Genomic DNA, 10,192 nt, shown 5'->3' with positions numbered 1-10,192 from the left:
TAAAATGTTTTGGCAGATATTCAACTTACCACTGTTTTGAATGTTCTTTAATAGCTTTTCTCATATAAGTAATTAATTAATCAATCAATCAGTTTTCTTCCTTTATTTGGTATGTCATTTTTTTCTACCATACTACTGGGAGAAATTCAAACTTACGCTGACTTGTTTCTTTTTCCCCACTTGGCTATAGGGATGTGAAATGGCGTTTAATCAGCTAATCGAATAGTTGATGGAATTTAGTTTATAAAGGGGAAAACTGCAGAGCCATTGCAGGGTTAGCTCCCTCTACAGCTCTGCCTTTTAAATGTATGTATTTAACCTACATTTAAAAGGCTGAAGCGCAATGGGGGGGAGGGGGAAGGGACCAGGCACGAGTAGGGACAGATGATTCCCAGCTTGCACCCAGTCTCCTGCTATGCCTCTGCCTCCCCAGTCCCTCCCCCCATGGAGATGGTTCTGGGGGGAACCAGCTCCTGCTCTCCCCGCTTTCTGCCTCTCTCTGATAGAGGTGCTGGGGTGGGGTGTTTGTGTGTGGGGGGGAAGGGAAACGACTAATAGAGTCACTAGTTGAGTAGTTGCTTACATCCCGACTTGGCTATCAGCATTTGGCTTCCTGTGCTCTGAATACAGTTGAAAGTAACATTGTGGTTATTGCTTAGAAATAATTTCAAAGGTTATGTCATACCATCTTTGTTGTAAAAATATTTTATATTTGGCCCTACCTTCATTAAATAAATAAAAGCACAAAACCTCTCACGATTTGTAAAAAGGTAATTGAATCTATAGGATTTCTGCTTCAGGCAATAACCATTTTAAGGTAAATTAAATCTGTGGGCAATAAAACCTCAATCATGTCACTTTCAATTAATACTCTTAAAAAAAAGAAGATAAAGGATGCCTGCATCATCAAACTTGCCTTTCAGTAGTCTGAATTTATACCAGTTTTCACTCTGAAAAAAAACCTTTGATGTTCTGTTGATGCTATGGCCAGAATGATTAGCAGAACTGGTCAAGGTAAGAGCAATCTGCTTGTACAGAAAAGTCCGTTTTGTCTTATTCTGGTTAAGTACATTGATGGGAGAGAATCCTGTTATCAATCCAGATATCTAGCACTTTTATTTGTTGATATTTTGGGGTCATGGAACAAAAGGGTAAACTCCTGAACTCCTGAAAGACTATGTGTAAACTTGGTGTTTCCTTTTTTTTTGTCATGACAGGTATCCAAGGATAGGAAACTGGCCTGAAGGGAAAATCTGGGGGAGACTGGGTATTTGGCTACATTTGCCCCTGAGTAAGTAAATGTTTTAAATGGAAATTCCTGTTACATAATTACAATACTGTCAGCGCTTTTTTTTTTAGCTTTTCTGTGTCTGAAAAATAAATATTAACTGTACTGGCTTTACTCCCTGGAAACTATGTAGATGACTCAAGATTTCTTGGAATGAAACAGAGCAAAAATATATGAGCTTGCTTCTTTAAGATCCTGTTTGTTACCTTCAGTACTTTACTACAGGACTTGTTTTTTATTTCTACTCTCAAAGCTGGTCTAAGGAGAAGTGAAGAAAAAGATTCATAGCCAAAACATCTTTTGTCGTTGGCCTTTTGGTTTTACTGATTTAGTTTTCTGAGAATAGCTGTTGAGTGCAGTGTAACTGTTCACTTGCTTAAAGTTAAGCACATGCTTCACTGGATTGGGACCAGCTTGTATTTTAGGATCAAGGCCTTAGATATAAAGGTTTGAGGATAGAAGCAGTCAAGCACGGGGAGCGGAGATAGGGAGAGAAGACCACTTAAGTGAGGCTCTGGATTAACATCCTTCCTCCAGGCATTGTAGTTACACCAATCTGACTCCCTCCCCTATGTACACAGTATTATGTTAACAGGAGAGCTTCTCCTGTTGACATAGTTACCTCCTCAGGGAGAGGTGGAGTCACTACATCAACGGAAGAAGCTTTCCCACCGGTGTAATAATGTCTTCACTGAAGTGCTACAGGGATGCAGCTGCATCAGTGAAGCTGCACTGCTCTAGTGCTGAATATGAATACAAGCCCTAAATTGCAGACTGTTGTTTCTCTTTGCCATATGGATTGAGGTAAAAGCTGCTGGGGAATCAATTAAAGGAGTCACCATTGAGTAATGCAAGGGTACTCCCTTCCATAACAGGACTGAAGGTGCTGGCAATTTTCTAAGTGTGAATCCAAGAACAAAGCATATGTTCCAATATGGCAGCACTAACATTTGCCATTAAACCCAGGGGCCAGCCCCATGACTTTTCATTTTACTAGGGAAAATGATTCATAATAGATACTCCTTAAAATACAAAGACCCCTTGTAAACTGGGGTATTTTTAATGTACCGATAAGCAAACTCTAGTGCTGATCACTTTTTTTCTTTCTTGCCCAGAAAATAATTATTTAATATGAAGACAGTGTTAAATTGTAGCACTTCTCCAAGCTGGGAATTTATCATTGCCATAAAAGTTATTTTTAGTTTGGGATGGTTTATCATTGTTTATGTAGGCCAAAGATTCTTGTACTCAATGAATAAAAATAATGTTGATAAATGTATTATAGCTGTGTAGGCAAGCATATTTGAATTTGGAGCAGTATTAATTGATTTCTTTATGGTGAAAATTAATCACCTCTGATATAAAGAGAGCATTAAACATGAAACCTTGAAATCACTAAATTTCATAAACTACATAACCATATAAAATTTTAAACTCCTTGCACATACTACATGTACATAACATAATCATATTTTCTTATCTTTGCTGTGAAATACAGAAAGACCCTCACTTAAGGTCAGTTTTTGTTTTGCAACACAAGTAACTTCACATTTTAAAGCTGCAAATGATAACTGACTGGTTTTTTTCCTGTGTATTTATTGTTCATATTTAAGGTCTGGTTCTTGCAAATGCATATGCCAAGGCACACCCCTGAGCCAATAAATACCCAGGTTCTACCCTAGAGATCCCAGTGCACAGGTGTAAGTTTTTTTAAAGGCAAGAAATACCTTATTGTTAAATTATAGTTGCATATTTTAAAATCAAAATTAGTTTAACATTTGTTTTCAATCTGATATAGACCATTCAGTGACGTTTTCTTGTTTCTTTTAACTTTTGTACTAATACATATCAAAAGTTTTCATGTATATACTCCTGACCTTTAGTATCTTGATCAGTGTAAAAATTCAAGCATTCATTTTAAGATTATTTTCTTCCTTTGCATTGTTCACTTTTTGTCATTCTTAAGGGTAACAACACAGACAGTCTTTCTGGAATCATAGTATAAAATTGTCAATCATTTACATGACAAAGAAGATTGTTGGTTGAAAGGAAGGTTGTCATTATTTGCTTGTCAAAGAACATGTAGTAGTAGTAGTTGTCCTGCATTGGAACAGAAATAAGTAGGTGTTCTGATTCTTTTTACTGGAACCATAAGCCCAGGAAGGCCATATACGCGACTCTGGTTTGTTATGGAGGTAAAAAGTCCACCACAGAATTAAAAGATGAAGGCAAGCTAGTTAGGTTATGTAATTTATCCACTTATTGGCACAGTTTTTATTCTTCCCTACAGTGATTTATCAAATTCTTTATCTAGCCTACCCACATATATCTGCCGCTCATTTGTGATCATTGTGAACCTATATGCATTTCCTTTTTAAAATTGAAAGTGAGTGCACTGAGAACAGATTTTTCCCTTTTAGGCAAATAAATGGAGAGGGATTTTTTTTGTACATGTGTTATACCCAGCTGTTCCTGGTGGGAACTTTATTCTGAATAAAAGCTGTAGTGTTCTGAACTCTTTTGAAAATCTCAGTTTGCAACAACATAAAAATATATTTGTGCAAATTCCTGTGTGCAGTATTAAATTATACAGTCACTCTGGAGAAGTAATTTAACCAAACTTAATGTCTGATTTTTTTTAGTTAATAGGCAAAGATGAAACCAAGCAAAGCCTGTTGATGCTATAGCATGTAACACTTTAGCTATGTTTAACAGCTAATCTCAGAGGGATTATTACTATTGTGAACTACAGTCAGTGGTTTATGACAGTAATTTTTTAAGATACTGTGGTGTTACCACTATTCACTGAGTATGATGGATAATCTTTCATTATCTGGGGACTTAGGGCTCTTCCTTACATTCTTTCTTACAGAGATTGATTAAGTTTTTACAAGTATATTTATATCAATTTATCTACAGGAATTCTTAACAAAACTGATGTTTTATCAGTTATTTTTAGAAGGTTTTCTTCTATTTTGTATTATGAAGAAACTTCTTCATAGAGTGTTTTGTGTGGATGGGGATCAGGATGAAGTTGACTCATCTGAACTTTAATTAGCCCCAAACTCCATGAAAATGTAAATAAATTAGTTTATTTAAACTGTAGGATCTATTGGATTTACTGCTTTTCAGGAAAGTGGTAGAACTGGATAGTTGCTAGCTAGGAAGACTACTTTAAATCTTTGTCATACAGTCCCTTATTTTGATCATACCTAAAATGTTAATGAAATTAAATCTCCATTTCATTTCACAGTCTGAAGCAAAGTATTATAGCCTTTCATTGGGGTTTGGAAAACTTTATATCACTAACTTTGAAAGGCACAAAAGTCCTTTGTTTGACCCCTAAGCATTATAGACATTACTACTTTACCAGGCTGTAAATGAGAACTGATCATTAGTAAGGAACTTGGAGGTGGATGTTGGCTTTTAAAGAACAATACATTAGATTACAAGTTCCTGTAGAAGGTGAATGTTTGCTTTTAATGATTCCTGGGAAGCAGGAGGCTACATTATGATGATATAGTTGTGTGTGTAATAAATTCTACAGTTTAATATTTGTCAAGTTTTTTTTTGAGAAACTAACTCCTTAAAACCTAATTATTGCCATATTAATTCCCAAATGCTGTTTACCTATCACACAGGGGAAAATGGCTCTATTTAAAGCAGGTACAGTTTCCCACTACCTGTAAACGGCAATGTGAATGCAGTTAATGTGTAGCACACATGAAGGAAATGAAAGGGGAGATTGTTATATAGAGGACGCTCTGTGATATGAATGAACATTTCTGAATCTTTTTTTAAGTGGAGGAAAAAAGACTCATTACAGACATGACTTGTTTTATTAATCTTTGATATTTAGAAAGCATCTTTACTGATCCTTTTTGCAAACCATATCATGCAATAACTGGCAAAACAGAAGCAATTACTGGTGTAGTCTCAAAGGGAATCTCAAACTTCACTTTAAGTGCAATGATTAAATCCTTTAAAATGGTAACCAATGCTGCCAAAAAGTCTTGTAATTGGTCACTAATGTATTTTGTTGTAATTGTCAATAGCTACTAGATTTCAGGCACATAATTAGCAACGTACACAAATTTGGTCAGTAAAATTGAAAATCTTAATAACCATGGCTAGAGTAGGCAGAAAAGGGATAAAGAACTGGAAAACTGAAATGGTGTTTTGTCGATAGTACCTAAGTAGAACTGTACGCTTCAATAAAACAAGTGTCCTGCTGTGCTGGAATACAAATGGCCTGTCTGTGGCAGGATACAGGGAAGACGTGTGGCAGAGAGGGATTTGAGAGCTTCTGGCATAATGTAATTGAATTGGCTATTTTCTTTAAAGATACAGCAAATTGTTTGTTGCAGTATTCATCATTATAAGAAAAATTAGACAGCTTGCCAAACATATGATATTCATAATAAAAAAAGTGAAAAAAGAGTGACTCTTAGACTTAAACACAAATCATTTATTGTATTTGTAAAAGCTGTAGAAATGAATACCATTTTTTGAAGCATTGCTGCATCACAAATCTAAGTAGGACTGGATTTTGAGAGGCAGGAAAAGTATTAGTCGGTGAAAATAGCCCAAAAAGAATTTAGCTAGTGTTCAACATAGGAATCCCTTAATTTGCAGACACTGAAATTATTTGGCCAGTGATGCTGCTTACCGTTGCTTTTAATTTTTTTCTATTAAAAAGCCCCCTTAAAATATGGGAAAGAGACTTAAAAACCAATTCCTTTTTTAACAAAGCACTGCTGCTTCTTGTTAAAACTAGCTGTAGTGTGACAGAGCCAAATGCCGTGGCAAGCTGCAGCATATTTGAAATCTTCTTGGAAATGCTCACTGTCAGTACATTGGGAAAACCATTGCAAGTCACATCCTGAACAGTGAACCTAAATTGTATTGTGACGTGAGCTTTGGGCCACACAGTGATGTCTCAAAAATGAGGAGCAGTTAGCTTGTAGACCCTAATGCTTTCAGGAGGCTAGCATTTTGATTTCTTATATCACTGATAGGGTTAGAAATTGGAACCAAGATAATTAGTCTGGATATACAGCTCCCAGGAAGTCAAGCTATGAAGTCAGGAGAAGGAGGAATACTTTGAATTCTAAAGAATATTGTGCTCTTTTTATTATTAATTTGGCTGAGAAGGTAAAGGAGGGGAGGAAAATTAGCATAGATCGCTACTGTTAACATTCAGGCCATATACATTAAATAATTGAAGGAATATTTCTTCATGTTAAGAGCTGTAAGAGAGCTGCTATATTAAAGCAGATAATAAAATACATACTTTTAATTGTTATAATCAATAGAATATATTTAAGTGTATAGTTGGGTGTGATGCATATTTTTAAGCAAGTATTTACCACATCTTATAGAAATAAAAGATGGAAAATCCATATTAGATTACTCACACCACTCTAGGGGTATAAAGGTTTAACCAGTTAACTGGTAAGCATTGACGTATCAGCATCTTACCGGGATAACATCCCTGCCTGCAGCATGGTGCAGTGGGCCCTGTCCCGCGCAGCCAGAACAGCTCCTCACCTGTGGAAGGCTGCTCCAGCCCAGCAGGGCCCATCGCTCTAGGTGAGGAGCTGCTCCAGTGCCTCCTCCCATCTGCAGTGTGGCAGGCGATTAATTGGTTAAACGTATATTTTAACCAGTTAATAATTAACATAGGATTTTACATCCCCTACTCCACTCCTCTCTGCAAGTGCAGGAATGTTCCTTGCAGTACTTTTCTAATCACAGCAATGGCACTCCTCTATTGCCATTAAAATATTATTCCACAGGCCAGCAGAGCTGTCTGCCCATAAAGCCTTTCCACATATTCATTTCACCTCTTCCATTTCTTAATTTTATTCTGTTATTTCTACTTGCGCTTTCATGTATCAAAAATTATTTGTCTTCCTCCTTGGTGCATGTACCCTGAGATACGTGTAAACTGTTACCATGTTCTGTTCTCTCCCTTCATTGTCACTTAGCCAAACTATACATATTTAACACTTGTAATTTTTCCTCATAAGATAGTTCCTCTAGCTGCCAAATCAAGTCCCATTTTCCTCTAGCTCCCTCTACCTCCCATTTTGTTGCCAGTCACAGAACTTCCTTCAACTTGCCAATATTTTTCTGATATTAGGTCCAAAATTCCAGATGTGATCACAGGACAGTCATATATAAATATAAAGATAATTACTTTCTTGCCCCCGATATGATCTACTTGTGTGTGCTGTCCAAAAAATGAATTCGCTTTTTTTCTGTTGCCAGATTCTACTGCAAGCTCCAGTACAGTTTTCTGTCCACAATCTCTTCTATTTTTCTGCCAAATGTCTCCCTTCCATTCAGTATGTTATGAATTATTTTTGTTCCAAATGTGTAGTATCTTTCATTTTTCAAAATCAAATCTCATTTTTGTACATTTTTATCTGTCCAGAGCCCTGTGCATTATTTTTCTGTCCTCGCTTGTATTTCTCACTTCTTCCAGTTTAGTATAATCTACAGATTTTATTATCACGCTCTTACAAACCAGCAAGTGACCTGTGACTCATGCTGCAGAGAAAGGCAACGCCTCCCACCCCAGTGCCCAGGTCTAGCCCATCTGGCACGGAAGTAGGTGGGGGGGTAAATACCTTCCCAATCCCAAATATGGAGATCTGTTAGACTCTGAGAATGTGAGCAAGATCCACCAGCCAGATACCCAGGAAAGAATTTCTGTAGTAACTCAGAGCCCTCCCCCTTCCATGGGCCATCTTTGGCCACTGGAGAAGTTTGCTAATAAGAGATGGGCCACATGCCATAGTTTTACAAACTAATCATACCATCCCCTCCATACATTTACCAAGCTCAGTCTTGAAACAAAGTTAGGGTTTTTACACCCACTACCACCCTTTGAAGACTGCTCCAGAATGTCACTCTTCTGTAGTATCCAGCATTGTCACCTCCCCATAACCTCAGCGTCACACTACATTCATGTTTTCAAAAAGATATCATATAAATGTTACACTGGCATAATGCTTAAAGAGTTCATTGTGAAATTGTATTTTTAGGGTATTCTATGATTCCTTTAAAGCCTGACCCATAATCTGGTGCCAAAACCTTGATGACCAGATTTTCAAAAAAGAGTTCAGCAGCCCATATCTGCATTGGTTGTGGGTAGAAGCGGCTAGCTGTTAATTTTTTAAAAAACTTCTGAGTATAAGCTTATTGGTAGACATTAGCAAAATCTTTTTACAGCAATTCAGTATGCAATTTTTAATTTAATTTAATTTATTTTATTTTATTTTTATTTTTATTGGAGTAGAACCTGGGAGTCCTAGTCATGAAGCATGACCCCACAGGGCTCGACACTGTACAAACATAGAACAAACAAAAAAATGCCCCCCACACCAAAGACCTTGCAATCTAAGTATAAGACAAGAGACAATAGATGGCAAATACAATGCAAATGGATAATAGAGACAGTATCGGTCAGCATGAGAGGGAATGATCTCAGCACATCAGTAGTCTAACATGTTAATTTGTGTGGGCTTTATAAAAAAGGAGAGTTTGAGAGGGATTTTAAAGGAGGATAATGAGCTGGTTTTGTAAATACTTATAGGGAGCTTCTCCCAAGCAGAAGGACCAGCAGGGAGGAAAGCATGAATGTGCTTGTTTAAAAATGTAAATAGGTGATTCAGGCTGGCATCATTGGCCAATCCAAGATGAATCAATATCTTGATATTGTTATGCAGTAAGGTAGGGGTAGGCCATAAAGTGCCTTAACTATGAAAACCAGTAGATTATGTTTTGTTTGACAGAGAAGGAGGAGCCAGCAGACAGATGCAAGGAGAAGGGTAACACGGTTGAAAAGCTGGTCTAGGATAGTAGTATTCTGGATATCAGTGGGGGAAAATTGTGTTTGTCAAGGCCAGAGAGAAAAATGCTTCCATAATCAAGATGATGAGAGCTTGGATGAGAGTTTTAGCTGTGTGGCTAGATAAGAAAACCTGTATCCTATAGGTTTATGCAGAAAGAATTTGCAAGGTTTAGCTATAACTGAGGTGGAAGACCTACTGAGAGGTCAAAGTTGAAGATGACAGAAATCTTATGGGCCTTAATGACAGAATGGTGGTGTTATCCACAGTGATTGAGAGAGAACTCATGGAGGTGGCAATTAAGTGCTCTGATTTGGCCGTATTCATCTTGAGTCAGAGCCTAGACATTCATGAGATGTCAGTGACTGGCTGAGATTTTAGTTTGTATATTGGGAGATGGTTCTGGAAAAGAGAAGTAGATCTGTAAGGGCATGTCTGCATTGGGGAGTTATTTCAAAATAACTCCCCGTATTTGGAAATAACAAGGCGAGTGTCCACACTACCAAGCTTGTTATTTCGAAATAATAACTCCTGCATGTGACGAAGAATAAGCTTATTTCGAAATAGTTATTTTGGGAGTTAATAATAACTTATTTTGAAATAACATGGTAGTTTAGACATAACCTGAGTTATTAGCATAGAAAGAGTAGCTAAATTTGTTTTTGCAGACAACATTACCCAGAAATAAAATAAAGAGAGAGAAGAGAAAGGGACCCATGGCAGAACCCTGGGGAACCCACACAGAAAGCTGGAGGGCAGAGGAGGTGGAAAATTCAAAAGACACACTGAAGGAGCAATTTCCAATTTGAATTACTTCACATCAGTTATGGTGAATTATAAAGATAATAGCAAAGAATAGCAGAATGACATTCCCTCTGTCCTGATCTTTTCAAGCCTATTATAGTTAAGAGCCCTGAAAGCATCCTTCTTTCCAACCTTCACTACTATTTTTGTCCTTATGTCATTTGTGCATAATAAACATACAATCAAGGTCATTGTGGATAACTAACTACCTGAACATGAGCTCCCAGTTCAAAAGAACTAA

The 10,192-nt window shown here is 37.0% G+C and overlaps 1 protein-coding gene and 1 long non-coding RNA gene across 5 annotated transcripts in view; one reads left to right on the top strand and one right to left on the bottom strand.

Annotated features, from left to right (window-relative positions):
• The window catches only part of TBL1X (transducin beta like 1 X-linked), a 287,997-nt gene that overhangs the window by 86,913 nt on the left and 190,892 nt on the right, over window positions 1-10,192 (top strand). For all 4 annotated transcript variants that reach the window (XM_075915224.2, XM_075915214.2, XM_075915234.2 and 1 more), the window contains one exon: window positions 1,218-1,291. The gene's annotated coding sequence lies outside the window, so the exon portion shown is untranslated. Of the gene's footprint in view, window positions 1-1,217; window positions 1,292-10,192 lie in introns of those variants that run through there.
• Window positions 1-10,192, bottom strand: part of LOC142823808 (uncharacterized) — a 31,682-nt gene that overhangs the window by 3,735 nt on the left and 17,755 nt on the right. The gene's annotated exons all lie outside the window — the stretch shown is intronic.

The sequence above is a fragment of the Pelodiscus sinensis genome, chromosome 1, assembly GCF_052426305.1.
Source record: "Pelodiscus sinensis isolate ZL-2025 chromosome 1, ASM5242630v1, whole genome shotgun sequence".
In the NCBI taxonomy this organism is placed as follows: Eukaryota; Metazoa; Chordata; order Testudines; family Trionychidae; genus Pelodiscus; species Pelodiscus sinensis.
Note: the sequence above shows the minus strand (reverse complement) of the source record. Positions and strands in the feature narration are given on the sequence as shown.